The sequence below is a fragment of the Molothrus ater genome, chromosome 28 (genome assembly GCF_012460135.2).
Source record: "Molothrus ater isolate BHLD 08-10-18 breed brown headed cowbird chromosome 28, BPBGC_Mater_1.1, whole genome shotgun sequence".
NCBI classification, from domain to species: domain Eukaryota; kingdom Metazoa; phylum Chordata; class Aves; order Passeriformes; family Icteridae; genus Molothrus; species Molothrus ater.
The window spans coordinates 1,113,839-1,133,063 of record NC_050505.2 but is presented as its reverse complement, the minus strand read 5'-3'; the positions used below and the strand labels follow the sequence as shown (position 1 = coordinate 1,133,063).

At 52.5% G+C, this 19,225-nt stretch overlaps 1 protein-coding gene across 1 annotated transcript in view; it reads right to left on the bottom strand.

The window, feature by feature from the left end:
- Positions 1-10,106, bottom strand: part of LOXL2 (lysyl oxidase like 2) — a 67,405-nt gene extending 57,299 nt beyond the window's left edge. The window contains exon 1 of the mRNA XM_036396754.2: positions 10,048-10,106. The gene's annotated coding sequence lies outside the window, so the exon portion shown is untranslated. The remainder of the gene's footprint in view (positions 1-10,047) is intronic.
- Positions 10,107-19,225: the final 9,119 nt, after the last annotated feature.

Genomic DNA, 19,225 nt, shown 5'->3' with positions numbered 1-19,225 from the left:
ATCCAGGATCCCAGATCCAGGAGCTCCAGAGGGATCCAGGATCCCAGATCCAGGAGATCCAAAGGGATTCAGGAGCTCCAGAGGGATCCAGGATCCCAGATCCAGGAGCTCCAGAAGGATCCAGGATCCCAGATCCAGGAGCTCCAGTACCTGACTGGTCCCAGCCATCACCGCTGACCCCAAGCCCAGCAGCACCGGGCTCTGAACAAACCTCTGGAGATGTTTGAGTGGGTACGGGGTGGGTTCAGCCCAGGGGACAAACAGGGGCTGGGAGGTGCTCCTGGATGGAGGAGAAATTCCAGGGATCCCCCGTATCTTGGCAGGGAAGGATGGGTGGGAATTGTCATTCAAAGTCCAGGAGGAATTTCACCTCAGCAGAGCCTCGAGCTCTGCAGGAAAATCTGGGCAGCTTCAGGTTCCATTTTTAAACATCTGGTTTGATCTGCTCCATCCCTCAACAACATCTGTCTTGATCTGCTCCATCCACAAACATCTGGTTTGATCTGCTCCATCCCTCAACAACATCCTATTGATCTGTGCCATCCCCAAACATGTGCACTGATCTGTTCCATCCCTAAACAACATCTGTACTGATCAGCTCCACCCCTAAACATCTGCCTGGATCTGCTCAATCCTTAAATATCTGTATTTATCTCTTCCATCCCCAAGCATCTGTCTTGATTTGTTCCATCCCTCAACAACAACTGTCTTGATCTGCTCCATCACCAAACATCTGGTTTGATCTGCTCCACCCCTAAACAACATCTGTATTGATCTGCTCCATCCCTAAACATCTGGTTTGATCAGCTCCATCCCTAAACATCTGTCTTGATCTGCTCTGTCCCCAAACATCTGGCTTGATCAGCTCCATCCTCAGTGGCTGCTGTTCCTTGCTTTTTAAAGCATTTTTAAAGCATTTTAAAGCATTTTTAAACCCTCAGCAAACCCTCCTCAAAAACGAAATTGGGCTGCAGAGCTCTCCCGAAAAATTCAGCTGAGGAGGCTGCTTTAGCCCCAAACTCCCAGCTGGGGTAAGAAAGGGTCATTACTTGGGTTTAGAAAGGGTCATGATTTGGGTTTCTAAAGGGTCATTATTTGTGTTTCTATAGGGTCATTATTTGGGTTTAGAAAGGGTCGTTATTTGGGTTTCTAAAGGGTCGTTAAAGCTTTCCCAGGGCTGTCCCACACACTGAGAACGCAGGGCTCTGTTTATAAATATTGGTATTTCTATTTCTGGGAGCATCTGGATGGTCCTGCAGCCACGTGAGGGAAATTTGGGAAGGAAAAGGCAGACAAAGAGTGGAGCAACCTCCCAGTCAAAGCCTGCAGCTGTCAGAGATAAGGCAGCACTTCTGCATCTTGACCGGAACATGAACAAATCCCCCTCTGGGCCAGGTTTGGTTTATTTCTGAGCCTCCAGAACGCTCAATGTCAACTAAACCCGAATATTTGAGAGGAGAATGTCAACTGAATGTCAACTACACCCGAATATTTGAGAGGAGAAAAGGCTCAACAAAGAGCCCAGAGCCTGCCCTGTGCCAAGGCAAACAGGAACCCGTGTCAGCCCCGCTTTCGGGGGTCCCTTGGGATCAGGGAACAGCCCCAAGCTCTGAACTCCCCTTCCAGCCCTTCCCCTGCTCAAACCCAACCTCTGCAGCCGTTTCACGGAGGACCGGAGCCAAAAGACACAACAATTTGGGGAGAGCGTGCGGAGGAGGGCTGGGGATGGCTCCCAGCCTGCGGAGGTGTTAATGAGCCGAGCCCTGCCAGGTGCCAGAGCCTTTCCAAGAATCCCGGCCCTGAGAGACCTCGGGAGCAGCTGCGAGGGAGGGGAAGGTCACGGCACAGCTCCAGGGTGCTTTAATTGGGACCAAGATTAGCCTGGGAGACACTAATTGGGATTAGAGCAGATCCAGGAGGTGGAATTCTCACTCTTGGCAAAGCCTCGCTGAGCTGGGCTGCCCTGGAGCGCAAAATGGGTTTGCTGCTGTTCCCCAGGGATTCAGGGATTTGGGATCATCAGTATCCTGGCCCACAGGGATCATCCAAATCCTGCACAGGGAAAGGAGAAAGCTCTCACAGAGCTGGAGAAATCCTGGTGAGAGAGGATAAAGCACCACAGAGGGAATTCTGGCTGGGAAGAAAGGAATTCCAACGAGATTGTAGGAACACATTCCCCACTCATCCCTAGGAGAAATGGCTCAGGGCACTCAGGTGGAGCAGCCCCGTGTCCCCTCTTGGCTCCTATGGGATTAGGAGGGGCTCCTCAAGGGGAAGGCACTGGGAAACCACTCAGAAATCCCATTCCACATGCAAAAATCCTGGGGGAATTCTGTGCAAGACTGGGACAGCAGCAGCGCCCTGAGCTCCCTCCAATCCCAAACACCAGGAGACAAAATTTCCACAGGCTCTGCCTCCCCCAGAATAATAAACCCTCAGCCCCTGTTCAGTGAGGGGCTCAAGAAAATTTCTTCAGATTAAGCCAGGAAGAGCAGAATCCAGAGGGATTCCACAGCCACAAATGGAGATTCCCACAGAAAACGGCAGCCTGGGTCCAAGGGGGAAACTTGAAGAACTCAGCAGAGCCAGGGAAAGCTCCCAGGGCCTCAGCACTGAAATGGGCTCTCAGCCTTTGTCAGGGAACAGGATGGAAAACTGGGAATTCTGGCATGGCAGAGCTCAGGCTGTGGTTGCCCCATCCCTGGAAATGTCCAAGGCCGGGCTGGATGGGGCTTGGAGCACCCAGGGATGCTGGAAGGGGGTGGAAGGAGATGGGATTGAAGGGGTTTAAAGTCCCTTCCCACCCAAACCATTCCATGGCTCTGATCCACAGCATCCAGGTCTTTTTTCACTAGGATTCGAGGCCAGGACTGGTTCAGTGGATTGAGAACAGAGGAAATTGCCCAGCAGCTCCTTCACTGCACAGAAATCCTGGATTTATTCTTTCCTGAAATCTCCCTGCTCAGCTCCAAGAAAATTTAGGGCTCTGATATCCAGAACCCTCCCTGCCCTTCATGCAGCAGGGACGGCTCAGCCGCAGCCTCACCCAAAACAACATTTAAAGGGCACGGGCAGCTCCAGCTGCACCCACACATTATGGGGGCACCAGAAACCACAAGAACACAACTGAACATGGAAAATATTCCAGCAAAACCACAGCTCTGCCGCTGGCAGCGCCGCTTGGACACCTTCTCCCCTCCAGTCTGGGGCAGCTGCACGTGCTGAACTGGCTGAGAATTAATACAGGCTTAAGTTTGCAGGAGGTTTGGTCTGGGCTGGATTTTCCCTTCCCTTCGGGCTCAGCGCTCCCCTCACGGCCTCTAACGACCTCCAGATTTATTCCTGACGTCAGGGCAATATTTTGGTCTCTCCATTCAAAGGAATCCAAGTCAGAGCATTAAAAACCCATCGAGCAGAGCCAGTGGAGAAGGCAGGAAATGCTCCAGCTCTCCTGGTTCTCTGTGCCATATTCCAGGCTGGAAGCTGAGATCCATCCCCACAGGAATGTGTAATTTAAGGCTTCCAGGCATAATCCTGGTGGCTGCTGACTCAGCCCTTTCCAGAGCTCCAGTCCTGGGTCCTGAAGGGGACAGAGGCGCAGGGATGGCGAGGAAAAAACATGGAATTGTTATGGAATCATGGGATGGTTTGGGTTGGAAGGGATTTAAATCCCATCCAGCGCCACCCCTGCCATGGGCAGGGTCACCTCCCACTGTGCCAGGGTGTCCATCCCTGGGCACTGCCAGGGATCCAGGGGCAGCCACAGCTGCTCTGGGAATTCCTTCCCAATGTCCCATCCATCCCTGCCCTCCGGCAGTTTAAAACCATTGCCCCTTGTCCTGGCACTCTGCCCATTTTAAATCCTTCTCCCTCCTTTTCCAGACCTCCCAAAGCTCCTGATCCTGAGTTCTTCCTTCTCCAGCACTTTCCCAGGTGCAACAGAGCCCGCTCTGGGCCAACAGAGCCCGCTCATCTCCCGAGCCAAATGCAGCCAAAATTCCCCTTTTGAATCCCTTCCAGTGACCCCAGCAAGGGATGAGCTCAGACAGACCCCAGAACCAGACAACAAAGGGAAAGTCTGGAATGGGATGGGAGCCCTTTGTGCCCGAGGAGGCAGCAACGCTCCACGTCCCGGGAGCCGGGACAATTGTCCCGATTGTCCCCGGGGCTCTGAACCGTTGGTGCTCGGCTGCTTGGAACCGGGAATGCCGGGAATCCTGGGAATCCCTGCATCCCCAGTCCCAGCTCCATCGTGCCAGGTGTGTTCCTCGGGGTGGGAACAGGAATCCTGGGAATCCCTGCATCCCTAATTTCACTCTCCATCAGCCCAGGTGCATTCCTCCTGCGAACAGGAATCCCGGGAATCCCGGGAATCCCTGCATCCCCAGTTCCAGCTCCATTCCTCAGGCTGGGAACAGGAATCCTAGGAATCCCTGCATTCCCAATTTCACTTTCCATTGCCCCAGGTGCATTCCTTGGGGTGGGAACAGGATTTCCCTTTAACAGGAATCCTGGGAATCCCTGCATTCCCAATTCCAGCTCCATCGCCCCAGGTGCATTCCTCGGGCTGGGAACAGGATTTCCATTGGAACAGGAATTCTGGGAATCCCTGCATTCCCGATTTCACTCTCCATTGCCCCAGGTGCATTCCTCGGGCTGGGAACAAGAATCCTCAGAATCCCTGCATTCCCAATTCTAGTCCCATGCCCCAGGTGCATTCCTTAGGGTAGGAACAGGATTTCTCTGGGAACAGGATTTCTCTGGGAATCCCTGCATTCCCAATTCCAGCTCCCTGCCCCAGGTGCATTCCTCGGGGTGGGAACAGGATTTCCCGGTGCCACAGGAGGAATTCTCCAGCCTCTTCTCCACCGGGAGCCTCTCCAGAACTGTTAAAGGGAATAAAATCCCTCCATTCCCAGGGTGAGATGCTGGATACCTTCTCCCACTGCTCCAAGAGAGCAGGGGCTCTCCAAGGGTTAAATCCCCATGGATTAAATCCCTTCTCGTTCCCACTCCTAAAAACCTGGGCCACAAAGGTCCCTGGAAGGATCAGAGGCACCAACCACGGGCAGAAAATCCCAATCTGCAGCAGAGATCCCGAGCCAGGGGAACAATCAGAGCAGAGATCTCCCAGCTGGAAAAGGAGCTCTGGAAAAGCCCAGGGAGCCATGGAATGGTTCTGGTTGGAAAGGACCTTTCAGACCATCCAGTCCAGGCCAGCACCTTGTTCACCCCCAAACCACGTCCAGGTGTGCCTGGAGCTCCCAGGGATGGTGCCCCCACCTTGGCTGCCCATTCCAGGGCATTTGGGAATGTTTGCCAGCCAAGGAGGGGAAACTGCAGCAGGCAGAGAGCAAAGAGGGATGGGAAAATCCCTGTGAAAATTCCCTGATCAAGGCCCTTTTCATCACTGTTTGATTAAATCTGAAGGTCCTGGAATGGTTTGGGTTGGAAAAGACCTGAAACGCACCCAGAGCCACCCCTGCCATGGCAGGGACAGCTCCCACTGCCCCAGGGGCTCCAGCCTGGCCTTGGGCACTGCCAGGGATCCAGGGGCAGCCCCAGCTGCTCTGGGAATTCCATCCCAAATTCAGGAATTCCCAATTCCCAATACCCCATCCATCCCTGCCCTGTGGCAGTGGAAGCCATTCCCTGGCTCCTGTCCCTCCTGCCCAGCACATCCCCAGTGTCCAGGGCTGCTCCTGCAGCACCCACAGAGGGATGGGGAGATAAAATCAAAGAATCCTGGAATGGTTGGGGTTGGAAGGGACCTTAAAGCCCATCCCATCCCATCCCATCCCATCCCACCCCATCCCACCCCATGGGCAGGGAACCTCCCACCCTCCCAGGGGGCTCCAGCCTGGCCTTGGGCATTTCCAGGGATCCAGGGGCAGCCCCAGCTGCTCTGGGAATCCCATCCCAGCCCCTCCCACCCTCCCAGGGATGAATTTCTTCCCGAATTTTCCCCCTTTCAGCTGGAGCCCACCCCCCTTTCCCAGCACTGCAGTTCATGCACTGGGAATTCCTGGTTCCCATTTCCAGGAATTTCTTGGAGCAGCCAGGACAGGGCTGGCCCTGGATCCTGGGAGTGTCAAATCCACATCTCCATTCCTGCTCCTTCTCCCACACAGGCACAGGGAGGAGAGCAGGAGATCAGGGAGCTGCAGGTGGAACAGCTGGATCCAGATGTGCCACGGACAGAGGGTGCTCCACACATCCCTCCCTTCCCAGGAGAGCTTTTTGTGCCTCCTGGGATGCACTGAGGGGCTAAAATTGAAATGGAATGGAATTGGAGGAGATCTGGGAAGAGGCCACGGCCTGGATTTGGGAGCTGCCCCTTCAGGAAAGGCGCTGGCCACGGATCTGGGTGTTGTTCCCTGGAAAAATTCCCCTGTCCCTGCAAATTTTAGGGCATTTATCTTTATAAACATCAATATATCCTCATAAATATATCCTCATAAATACATCATCATAAATACATCTTTATATAAATAAATATGGAGATAAATATCTCTTTATAGCAATAAATTTCTCCTGATAGAGATAAATTTCTCCTGGTACAGATGAGGAAAACTTTTCCTGCTACATTCCCAGATTTCTAAACCAGGATCTCTGTCATGTTCTAAGCTCTCCTGGTCTTTTGGTCTTTACTTTTTTATCTCCACGCAGCAGAAACCACTTAAATTCAACACCACAAATTCATCTGAAGGGAAAAACTGACCCCAGAGAAGGATCCCGAGTGAGCTGAAGGAGCAGAGCTCAGCCCAAATTTCCATGGAGAGGATTTCCAGGTGGATCTGGAATCCTCCAAGGAGGAGGGGATCACTCCTCGCCCTCTGGGTGATGCTGTTTTAATTAATCTCCCTAATCCAGCAGGGGACAGCCAGGCTCCAAACCAGGCTGTTGTGATTGCTGGGAAATCCCCCTTGGAATAACAAATTTCCATCCTGGATTAGGAGTGGAACTTTTCCTCCTGCCAGGGTGTTTGTGCAGATGGGAATGGGAAATGTGGGGCAGAAAGTGGCAAAAAAGGGCTCTGAGAGAGTCAAAAAAAGGGTTCTGAGTGTCAATAAAGGGCCCTGGAAGTGTCAAAAAAGGGCCCTGAGAGGGTCCAAAAAGGGCTCAGAAAGGGGTAAAAAAGGGCCCAGAGAGGGTCAAAAAAGGGCTCAGAAAGTGGTAAAAAAGGGCCCAGAGAGGGTCAAAAAAGGGCCCTGAAAGAGCCCAATAAAGGGCCCTGAGGGTGTCCAAAAAAGGGCCCTGAAAGTGGCAGAAAAGGGCCCTGAGAGCATCCAAAAAGGGCCCTGAGAGCATCAAAAAAGGGCCCTGAGAGTGCCAAAAAGAGCCCTGAAGGTGTCAAAAAAGGGCCCTGAAGGTGTCCAAAAAAGGGCTCAGAAAGTGGCAAAAAAGGCCCAGAGAGCATCAAAAAAGGGCCCTGAAAGAGTCAAAAAAGGGCTCAGAAAGTGTCTAAAAAGGGCCCAGAGAGTGGCAAAAGGGCCCTGAGGGTGGCAAAAAAGGGCTCAGAAAGTGTCTAAAAAGGGCCCAAAGGGCGTCCAAAAAGGGCTTGGAAGGTGTCAAGAAAAAGGGCTCTGAAGGGGCCAAAAAAGGCCCCAGAAAGTGCCAAAAAAAGCCCTGAAGGCACCCAAAAAGGGCCCAGAGAGTGTCCAAAAAGGGCTCTGTCTGTCTGTCTGTCTGTCTGACAGGCACTGACCCCCAGGAGAACTCTGCATTTGACCTGAGGCCGTGGGGAAATCTTCCAAACTGGGATTGTGGGTGTGGAGTTTGGATAGAAGTGTGTGACATGACAGGGGGGAAACTTGGAGTTTAAGGTTTTAGAATACAGTCATATATTATATAAATATAAATATAAATATAAATATAAATATAAATATAAATATAAATATAAATATAAATATAAATATAAATATAAATATAAATATAAATATAAATATAAATCAAGATAGAGGTTTTAGGGCAGAGGCTGGTCCTTCTTCACCTTCTTCACGAGTTTAAGTGGTATGGTGTAAATGGATAAAAAATTCCGCACTGCAGGCCACAAGTCAGTTATTAAATTAAAAATAAAAATAACTTCAGTGTCATTTCTTAATTAGACAATTTATGTAAAACGAGCCTTGGAGAGACAGAGATGAGGCTCCATTTTTTAGTTTGTTAGAGTGAAGTGCTGTAAAACTCACAGTTGGTGAGGCTGTAATATAAAGCAGAACTAAATAAACAACTAAGGAAGTATAATATAAATAAGAACTAATCAACATCTAAGTAAATATAATATAAATAAGAACTAATAAACATCCAAGTCCAAACAGGAATTAATGGCTCCTGCATTTAATCCCAACCCTGGCAAAATCTGGGGATGATCCCAGTGCCCCAAACTGGGAGCTCTGGTTTGAAACCACACCAGGAATGCTCTGGAAGTGCTCAGGAGGGGAAGGAACAAAAGGGAAAAATGAATGGAAATTCTATTAATTCATGAATATAAACTAATTAATGAATATAAATTATATTAATTCATTATTATATTAATTAACATAATTTCCATCACAGAAAGGAAAGCAGAATGGAGCACAGGGACAGTAAAGACAATGAATTTGGGAGTCAAATTCTGGATATAAAAGCCCAGAGCTCATTCCTGGGTCCATTTTGGGGTCTCAGCCTGGGTGAGCAGTGAGATTCCAGCAGAGCTCACGGATTTCCCATCAAATCCCCCCGGGATCCTCGTCCTGGGCTCCATCGCCCAACTCTGCGACCCCCGGGGCTTTTCCCCCGAAAATTCTCATTCCTGCAGCCCCGAAGCTCTGCTGGCTCGGGCTGGGGAGGAATCCTGAGCCCAGCACCGCCCGATTTCAGGATTCCATTTCCTTTAACGCCTTTTCGGGGATGTTTCCCAGCCTCCTCCTGCCCCGGGATTGTCGGAATTCCCTCCCGGAGCACCCAGCTCCACTCCAAGGTGATTCCTTGGAGCACTCGGACATCCCAGCAATTCACGCTTTTATTTCATTTCATATTATTGTAACTGCTCCCAGCTCCCCAGCCGAGGAAATTCCACCACCGTAGGTGGCTCAATGCGGAGAAACCTGGGAAGGAGGAGCCCTAAATCCCTGATTTTCAGCCTTTATCCAGGAAAAATTGGAAGCACTGCGCTGTCACCTTTAGGAGCTGATTGTGGAGGTGATGAATTCTTTTCCTGCTGCACTCCCAGATATCCAAACTTGGATCTTCCTCTCTGATATTCTAAATTATCTGGGCTTAGAGATCTCCTACCCACAGCTGTTTAATTAACAACAAAAAACTCGTGGGGAAGGAAGTATTAATCCCAATTATTGGTGAGCTCAGCCCGGCTCGGGTTGAAAATCCCACGTTTCTCCAGGTGGATCTCCCCAAGTAATCCTAAAAATCACCAGGATAAAGCAGTTTTCAGGGAGGAGGATCCCCAGCAGTGACAGCAGGAAAAACAAAATCCTTAATTAAGGACATATTTAGCACCTTCTGCCAAACATCTGCCCCTGAGCTTTCCCTCTGAAAAAAAACGGGAATTACCCAGAGAGGAGAACCCCAAATCCCCCCCGATTTACCCAACGCTGACGGCGCCAGCCGGGGTTTTCTGCTCGAAATTCCGGATATTTTACCAAAATCCCAGCTCGGACATTGCCCAACTTTCAACTGGTCTTTGATTCCAGTCGGGAATGGCTGGGAGCAAAAAAGGGATGAAATCTCCAGCTCGGCCAGGGCTTCTTTAAAAAGTGACACCGAAACTCTTCGGCATCGCAGCCCGGCCAAATCCGGGGTGAAGAATCCCCCCAAAAGCTCGGAATTAGGAGAATTAGCTGAGGAGAATTAGCTCAGAACTAGGAGAAACATCAATTCCCCCCCTCCAGTCTTTCACCACGATGGGAGAGGGAGAAAAACACATTCGGAAAGAAGGAGGGAAATGAAACTTTCAGCCGCGAAGAAAGAAAGGTTTGGAAATGTTGAAATTAATGAATTTTTTGGTGGCAATAAAAGCCCGAACGCGGCTCGCAGCCCCGAATTTACCTCGATCAGCGGTGCCTGTGCCGGGGGGCAGCTCAGCCCAGCCTCATCCAGGTTTTCCTGCCGGGCTGAGGCTGTGAAAATCCTGCTGCAGGCAGGGAATGTGCGGCCAGGAGCTGCTGCTTCCTGCCAAATTTCACTGGATTCGCTCGCAAACCCCTCCCCGAGCCGTGAGCTCAGCGCTCCTCCCGGCAGGGCCCGGGCGGGGGGGCGGCCAAAACCAAAAAATAAATTAAATAAATGGAAAAGGATGAGGAACGGGGGTTTGTCATGCGGGTGTATCCCCATGGAATAAATCCTGGCAGTCATCCCGGCCCCTGGGGTGAAATGTGGGTGTTTAAGGACCCTGAGGTGATTCAGTCCCTGTGATTCCAGGGGGTTCTGGAGCAGAATCCTGGAATTCCCAGCGCTGGCATCTCCCGGGGTTCAGCCACCCCTAACCCTTTCCCAGCTGCTCCACATTCCCTGGAATGAGGGATCTGTGGGATGTGGGATCCCTGGGATTTGTGATTCTGGGATGTGGGGTCTTTGGGATGTGGGATCCCTGGGACATGGGATCTTTGGGATTTGTGATTCTGGGATTTGGGATCCCTGGGATGTGGGATCTTTGGAATGAGGCATCCCTGGGCTATGGGATCTCTGAGGTGATTCAATCCCTGTGATTCCAGGGGGTTCTGGAGCAGAATCCTGGAATTCCCAGCTCTGGAATCTCCTGGGGTTCAGCCACCCTCAACCCTTTCCCAGCTGCTCCACATTCCCTGGAATGAGGGATCTGTGGGATGAGACATCTCTGGGATTTGGGATCCCTGGGCTATGGGATCCTTGGGATTTATGATTCTGGGATGTGAGATCTTTGGAATGAGGGATCCCTGGGCTATGGGATCTCTGAGGTGATTCAGTCTCTGCAATTCCAGGGGGTTCTGGCACAAAATCCTGGAATTCCCAGTGCTGGCATCTCCCGGGGTTCACCCACCCTTAACTCTGCAGCATCCCCTTGTCCAGCTTCTCCACATTCCCTGGAATGAGGGATCCCTGGGATTTGGGATCCTTGGGATCTGTGATTTTGGGATATGGGATCCCTGGGACGTGGGATCTTTGGAATGAGGGATCTTTGGGATTTGGGATCACTGGGATGTGGGATCTTTGGAATGAGGGATTCCTGGGCTATGGGATCTCTGAGGTGATTCAATCCCTGTGATTCCAGGGGGTTCTGGAGCAGAATCCTGGGATTCCCAGCGCTGGCACCTCCCTGGGTTCACCCACCTTTAACCTTTCAGCGTTCAGCTTTTCCAGCAGCTCCACATTCCCTGGAATTCGCAGCATTCTCATCTCCCTGGCTTCACCCACCTTTAATCAGCATCCCAGTTTTCCAGCTGCTCCACATTCCTTGAAATCCCCAGTGCTGGCATCTCCTGGGATTCCCCCATCTTTAACCTTTCAGCATCCCACTGTTCCAGCTGCTCCACATTCCCTGGAATTCCCAGCATTTTCATCTCCCTGGATTCCTGCACCTTTAATCAGCATCCCACTTTTCCAGCTCCTGAATGTTCCTTCAACTCGCTCCTACAGCAGCTCAAAGCAGAGCAGGGAATTTTCGTTATTAACCCAGCTGGTCCTGCAGTTATTCCCACTCCTGGGAGTCCCCAGGATTAAAAACAATTCCTCAGGGAAAAATCACAAATCCTAGATTGGAGAATTCCCAGGTGGGAACAGTTCTTTTCCCAAAAATCAGAGCTGCATCAATCCCACATCTGTCTGAACCCTGCTCTGGATGTTGTGGTTTTAAAGTCGTTCAGGGCTTTGATTTATCCCAGAAATTCTCTTTATTCCCTTTGCTTCAGGTGTGAAAATAACAGGAAGCTGAGTGGGTTTTAAATCCAGGAAAAGAACCTGGAATTCTGTCTCCTGAGCCAGTTTTGGACAGCAGTGTCAGCATTTCCCAAATTCCAAAATATTCCCCGGCATTTTCTCCCCAGCTTTGGCCCGGGGTGTTTCAATCTCTCTTCTGTGGGATTTTCCATCAGATCAGCAGGAAGGACACAGAAAGGGAAGAATTCCCAAAGGAAACTTCTGAAGGGATATTCCCCTTTATCCAGGGAATTCCTGTTTTAGAGGATTTCCCAGCAAGCCCAGGGATGGGATCTGGGATGGGATTCAGGGATGGGATCCTGGGATGGGATACAGGGATGGGATCTGGGGATGGGATCCAGGAATGGGATCCAGGAATGAGATCTGGGGATGGGATCCTGGGATGGGATCCGGGGATGGGATCCGGGGATGGGATCTGGGGATGGGATCCAGGAATAGGATCCTGGGATGGGATCCGGGGATGGGATACGGGGATGGGATTCAGGGATGAGATCTGGGGATGGGATCTGGGGATGGGATCCAGGGGTGGGATCCTGGCATGGGATCCAGGGGTGGGATCTGGGGATGGGATCTGGGGATGGGATTCAGGAAGGGGATCCGGGATGGGATCCAGGAATGGGATCCTGGGATGGGATTCAGGGATGAGATCTGGGGATGGGATTCAGGGATGGGATCCTGGGATGGGATCCAGGGATAGGATCCTGGGATGGGATCTGGGGATGGGATTCAGGAAGGGGATCCGGGATGGGATCCAGAATGGGATCTGGGATGGGATCCTGGGATGGGATCCTGGGATGGGATCCAGGGGTGGGATCTGGGGATGGGATCTGGGGATGGGATTCAGGGATGGGATCCTGGGATGGGATCCAGGGGTGGGATCTGGGGATGGGATCTGGGGATGGGATTCAGGGATGGGATCCTGGGATGGGATCCAGGAATAGGATCCAGGGATGGGATTCAGGAAGGGGATCCGGGATGGGATCCGGAATGGGATCTGGGATGGGATCCTGGGATGGGATCTGGAATGGGATCCTGGGATGGGATTCAGGAATGGGATCTGGAATGGGAGCTGGGGATGGGATCCAGGGGTGGGATCCTGGGATGGGATCCAGGGGTGGGATCTGGGGATGGGATCCAGTGTGGGATCCTAGCACAGGGCTGCTGTCCATGGGTTTTCCTCTGGGATTATCCTGCACAGCAATTCCAACTGAATTCTATTCATCAGGATTAAAAATTCCAGCTTTAATGCCCAATTCCAGACACATTCCCATCAGGAGACTTCTCCCTAATCCCAGATTTCCATCCCTCCCATGATTTATCCACTCCAGGTAATTCCAGCTTCAGGGCCCAACTCCATCCTCTGGAAAAGCTGAGTTTGATCCAATTCCAGCTGCTCCAGAAGCAATTCCCAAGGGAATTGGGGAGGGAAATTGCACTGGATTGGGCGCCAGCATTAAAGGAAATCAATGGGATTTGGGGAAAAAATTCCTCCCTGGGAGGGTGAGGAGGGGCTGGGATGGAATTCCCAGAGGAGCTGGGGCAGCTCCATCCCTGGATGTGCCCAAGTCACTTCCAGAGAGCAGGGATCCCTGGGATGTGAGATCACTGGGATGTGGGATCTCTGGGATGTGGGATCCCTGGGATGTGGGATCTTTGGAATGAGGGATGTCTGGCATGGGGGATTTCTGGCATATGGGATCCCTGGGATATGGAAATCCAGCCTATGGGATCTCTGGGATATGGGATCCCTGGGAGGTGGGATCTTTGGAATGAGGGATCTCTGGGATGTGGGATCTCTGGGATTCGGAACAACCTGGGATAAGGGAAGGGGTGTGATGGGATGAGATCTCAGCTCCTTTCCCTGCATCAGGAATTCTCAGGGATAAGGATGAACCCTGGGAATCAGATCCTGACCCTCAGCAGAGCCACCTCCCCCAGCCTGGGGCCATCTCCTGTGCCAGGAGAAGCTGCAGGAGCAATTCCAGGCTGGAATGAGGGATGTGGAGAGAGGGACAGGATGAGGATGTGCCAGGGCCTGCACGGTCAGGCCAGGACAGGGCTGGATGTTTTATCCATGAGAAATTCCAGTGATGGAAGGGAGAGCTTGGGATGAAGCATCCGGCAGGAATCCAGCAGAGCTCCTGGAGAATCCCCTGGATTCAGGGAATTTGCTGCTCCCTCTGTCCCGCAGCTGGGAAAAGCACCCAGGGAGGGGGAAAAGGGATTTGGAAACAGCCTGGAATCCCACAGGGAAAAACGCTCTGCAATGGAGCTGGGAAATGGGAACGCGCCCCATGGATCCCAGTGACTTTGCCCGTGGGTTTTTCAGCCCAAACCCCTGCACAAATCCCAGTTCCAGCTGAATCCCCTCCCTGCGGGGTTTGTCCTGCCCTGAGGACACACCTGGCTGGGACCGAGCAGTCCCAGTCACGCTCCCTGCTCCCAGGAACAGGAACGGGCCGCTGGCTGCTCTAATTTCCCCCATTTGCTGTAATTTCCCCCATTTGCTGTAATTCCCCTCATTTGCAGTTCCTTGGGAAGGCTCATTGCCTCCCATCCCGCTGCCCTTCGCACCCTGCAGGCTCCTTGGGGCGACTCGACCTCTCCAGCTCCGGGAGCAGCTCCCTAAACGCTTTTCCCTGCAGAGATGATCCCGGAGATCCCAAAACCTGCAGGGATTTCAGGGCCTTGTGGCCGTTTTCGGGACCCAGTGAGAAATTCCTGCAATGGGTGACTGAAGAGCCAGATCCCAATGGCTCAGAAACCCCAAAATTGTGGAGAAATTAATCAAGATCTCCCCCCAAAAAGCTACTTCTGTGTTTAGACCTCCCTAAAAGCTTTCCTCTGCAGAGATGATCCTGGAGATCCCCAAAACCTGCAGGGATTTCAGGGCCTTGTGGCCGTTTTCAGGGATCCAATGGGAAGCTCCTGCTTGAAGATCCCAGTGGCTGAGGAACCCCAAAATTCTGGAAAAATGAACCCATATCTCCCCCCAAAAAGCTATTTCTGTGTTCAAACCTCCCTAAAAGCTTTTCCCTGCAGAGATGATCCTGGAGATCCCCAAAACCTGCAGGGATTTTAGGGCCACGTGGGCGATTTCACACCCAAGGGACCCAGTGGGAAGTTCCTGCAATGGAACTGCAAATCACAAATCCTAGATTGGAGAATTCCCAGGTGTTCTGAACAGTTCTTTCCCCAGAAATCAGAGCTGGATCAATCCCACACCATTCTGGCCAGGGGGTTGTGGTTTTAAAGTCATTCAGGGCTTTGATTTATCCCATCCAGGGAAAGGATTGAGGAGCCAGATCCCAGTGGCTCAGAAACCCCAAAATTGTGGAGAAATTAATCAAGATCTCCCCCAAAAAGCAATTTCTGTGTTTAAAGCTCCCTAAAACCTTTCCCCTGCAAAGATGATCCTGGAGATCCCCAAAACCTGCAGGGATTTTAGGGCCATGTGGCTGTTTTCAGAGATCCAATGGGAAGCTCCTGCAATGGGTGATTGAAGATCCCAGTGGTTGAGAAACCCCAAAATTCTGGAGAAATGAACCCATATCTCCCCCCAAAAAGCAATTTCCATTTTTAAACCCTGTGGGAATTTCTCCAGCTTGGAATCATGGAATGGTTTGGGTGGGAAAGGACATAAAATCATCTCATCCCACCCTTCCACTCTCCCAGGTCATTCCAGCCTGGCCTGGGGCAGCCCCACATTGTCCAAACCCCTGCGAGGTTTCAAAGCCAAGGTGGGAAAAACCCAAATTCCAGAGGAATCCTCCCAGCAGGAGCTGGGGCTTGGGGATGGCTCCAGGCATTCCCAGAGAAAGCAAATCTTCCTTTATTTCCCTTCTTCTTTTTTGAATGAATGAATTCCTTTATTCCCACTCTTTCAGGAAAAGGGTGGATCAGTGCTGGGGTCTCCACGGAATGGGAGCGCCTGGATTTCCTGGAATCGCAGCACAAGGCACTGAACCTGTCTGGGATTCCTCAGGGATGTGCAGGGAGGGGAGGAATCAGGGGCTGGAGGGTGAATTCCCCCCAGGAAGCTCCTGACAAAACGCGGGAGGGACAAAGGATCCCCCCACACCCATTCCCTGACGGATTCCCACCCCAGGAGATGGGGATGGAACAGGGAAAATGAAGATTTTTCCCCCAAAAACCACGAAGAGAGGGAATTTCTGGGAAGGCAAAGGAGGAGAAGCGCAGCTGGGGCCGGGGGCAGCGCTGGGAATGCGGCGCCAGCGCATCCCGGGAAAGGCTGGGAGTGAGGATTGGGCACCTCTGCCCCTTCCTGCGGCACCGAGCCCGGGAATTCCCGGCCCCTCCCGGCAGGGGGAGAAGGGCCCTGCCCCAAGGGAGCCCCGGAGGGAGCCGGGAACGGGAGCCGGGAACGGGAGCCGGGAACGGGATCCGGGAATGGGATCCGGGAATGGGATCTGAGGGTGGGACCCGGGAATGGGATCCGGGAATGGGATCTGAGGGTGGGATCCGGGAATGGGATCCGGGGAATGGGATCCGGGAATGGGATCCGGGAATGGGACCCGGGGAATGGGATCTGGGAATGGGACCCGGGAATGGGATCCGGGAATGGGACCCGGGAATGGGATCTGGGAATGGGATCCGGGAATGGGATCTGGAAATGGGATCTGAGGGTGGGACCCGGGAATGGGATCTGGGAATGGGACCCGGGAATGGGATCTGGGAATGGGACCCAGGGGTGGGAGCCAGGGATGGGATCTGGGAATGGGATCCAGGTGTGGGAGCCAAGGATGGGATCTGGGGATGAGATCTGGGAATGGGATCTGGGAGTGGGACCCGGGGGATGGGAGCCAGAGACAGGATCTGGGGATGGGATCCAAGGATCAGATCTGGGGGTGGGAGCCTGGGATCAGATCCAGGGACAGGATCAAAGGATGGGATCCAGGGATCAGATCCAGGGATCAGATCTGGGGGTGAGAACCTGGGATTGGATCCAGAGATGGGATCTGGGGGTGGGAGCCTGGGATCAGATCCAGGGATGGGATTCAGGGATCAGATCCAGGGACAGGATCCAGGGAAGTCACCTCAGGAGCCCCCCCAATCCCTCAGGCCTTGGGAAAGGCTGATCCAAGGAAAAGGGAGAAGAGGCAGGAACTGAACAGGGTCGGGCTGGGGAAGGGGAGGATGCTCAGGAACACTCCCGGGAAATCCCAAATCCCAAATCCCTCCTCAGCCTTTAGGGAAAACCTGGGAGTGCTGATTCCCTGTGCCAGGCAGGAAATGGGTCTGACAGGGACAGGGACACAGGGAGAGGGACGGGAACAGGGACACAGAGAGGGGACACAGGGAAGGGACAGGGACATGGGGAAGGGACACAGGGACAGAGGGGAAGTGGACAGGGACACAAGGAAAGGACACAGGGACACAGGGAAGGGACAGGGACACAGGGAGGGGACCCAGGGACACGGGGACAGGGACATGGGAAAGGGACCCAGGGAAGGGACACTGGAAAAGGACACAGGGATGCAGGGATGGGACAGGGACACAGGGACAGAGGGACAGGGACACAGAGATCCAGAGACACGGGGAAGGGACAGGGACACAGGGACAGGGACACAGGGACAGGGACACGGGGAGGGGCACGGGGAGGGGCACGGGGAGTCCTCCAGGCCCATGCCAGCTCTCAGGAGCTTCACGCGTTATTTGATACCAACAATGGGACCTTGGGAACAACAATGGAATTTCGGGAACAACAATGGGACTTTGGGGACCACAATGGGACAATATTTGGGGACAGTACCGGGACTTTGGGGACAACAATGGCCCTCGGGAGGGACGAGGTGCCCCGGCCCCGGCGCTCACCGGTCCCGGTGGTGCCGCGGGGGCCCCGCAGGAGCCGCCCCCTCCCTCTCCCTCTCCCTCTGGGGCCGTTTTGGGGCCTTCTCCACACGGGAACCCCAAAGGAAGGAGCGAGGGGGGGTTAAAGGGCCGGGGAGTTTTGGGATCGTTCCCTGCCCTGCTCCCCTCCCTCGCCTGTCCCTAAAGCACCTGCAGAGGGAAAATGGATTTTGTCAGGGCAGGAAACCCCAAATCCCAGCGTGGGTTGGGAATTCCAGGCTGAGGATCCCAAAGGAATCCCCCCCCCCACCCAGCGCTGGGATGGAAAATCCCTTTGGGTTTTCTCCTGGTGGAGCCACAGGAATATCTGGGGGGATAATCTGGGGTAATTTGGGATTAATTTGGGGTTTATTTCCCCCTCAGGAGACGGCACCAGGTTCTGCCTCCTCTGGCTGAGCCCACCCTGCAAATCCTTGGGATCCCTGGGATTTGGGATCTGTGATTCCTGGGATGTGGGATCCCTGGGATGTGGGATCTATGGGATCCCTGGGACGTGGGATCTGTGGGATCTCTGCAATGTGGGATCCCTGGGATTTGGGATCTCTAGGATGTGGGATCTGTGGGATTTAGGATCTCTGAAATGTGGGATGTGTGGGATTTGGGATCTGTGCGATGTGGGATCTGTGGGGTGGGGGATCCCTGGGATCTCTGGGATGGGGGATCCGTGGGATTTGGGATCTCTGAAATGTGGGATCTCTAGAATGTGGAATCTGTGGGATTTGGGATCCCTGGGATCTGGCATCTCTGGGATCTGGGATATGTGGGATTTTGGATCCCTGGGATCTGGGATCTCTGGGATGGGCGATCTCTGGGATTTGGGATCCCTGGGATTTGGGAGGGATGAAGGAGGAAGACAAACAAAGCCAAAGAAGCCCCCAGAATCCCAAATCTTGGGTCCCTCCCAGCAGAATTCCAAGAGGGACGAGCTGGATGTAAAACCCTTCCCAGGGGACATTCCCAAAAAACCAAACCCTGGGATTTCAGTGGGAAATGAGGAAAATCTCCTCATGAGGCCCAATTAATGGCAATTATGGCCACACCCCTCTGTGACACCGAGGGGACACCAAGAAATCCCTGGCACAGCAGGAATGGCCTGGCCAGGGATGGGGATTAAATCTGGATTTTAAATCTGGATTTTGGGTCCCTTCCCACCCAAACCAGCCTGGAATTCTCTGCTCCTCCCTCCAATGAAAGGAAATTTATTTTATGAACAATTGTCCCTTCAACTTTTTAAAAACTCATTTATTTTTTCCTTAATTTTTTTCCTAATATTTTCGTGATTTTAATTTTTCCTGATTTTTCCCTGATTTTATTTTTCCCCAATTTTCCCCATGATTTTAATTTTCCCTGATTTTTCCCACAATTTTATTTTTCCCTGATTTCATTTTTTCCCTGATATTTTCCTGATTTTTCCACTGACTTTATTTTTTTCTGTTTTTTT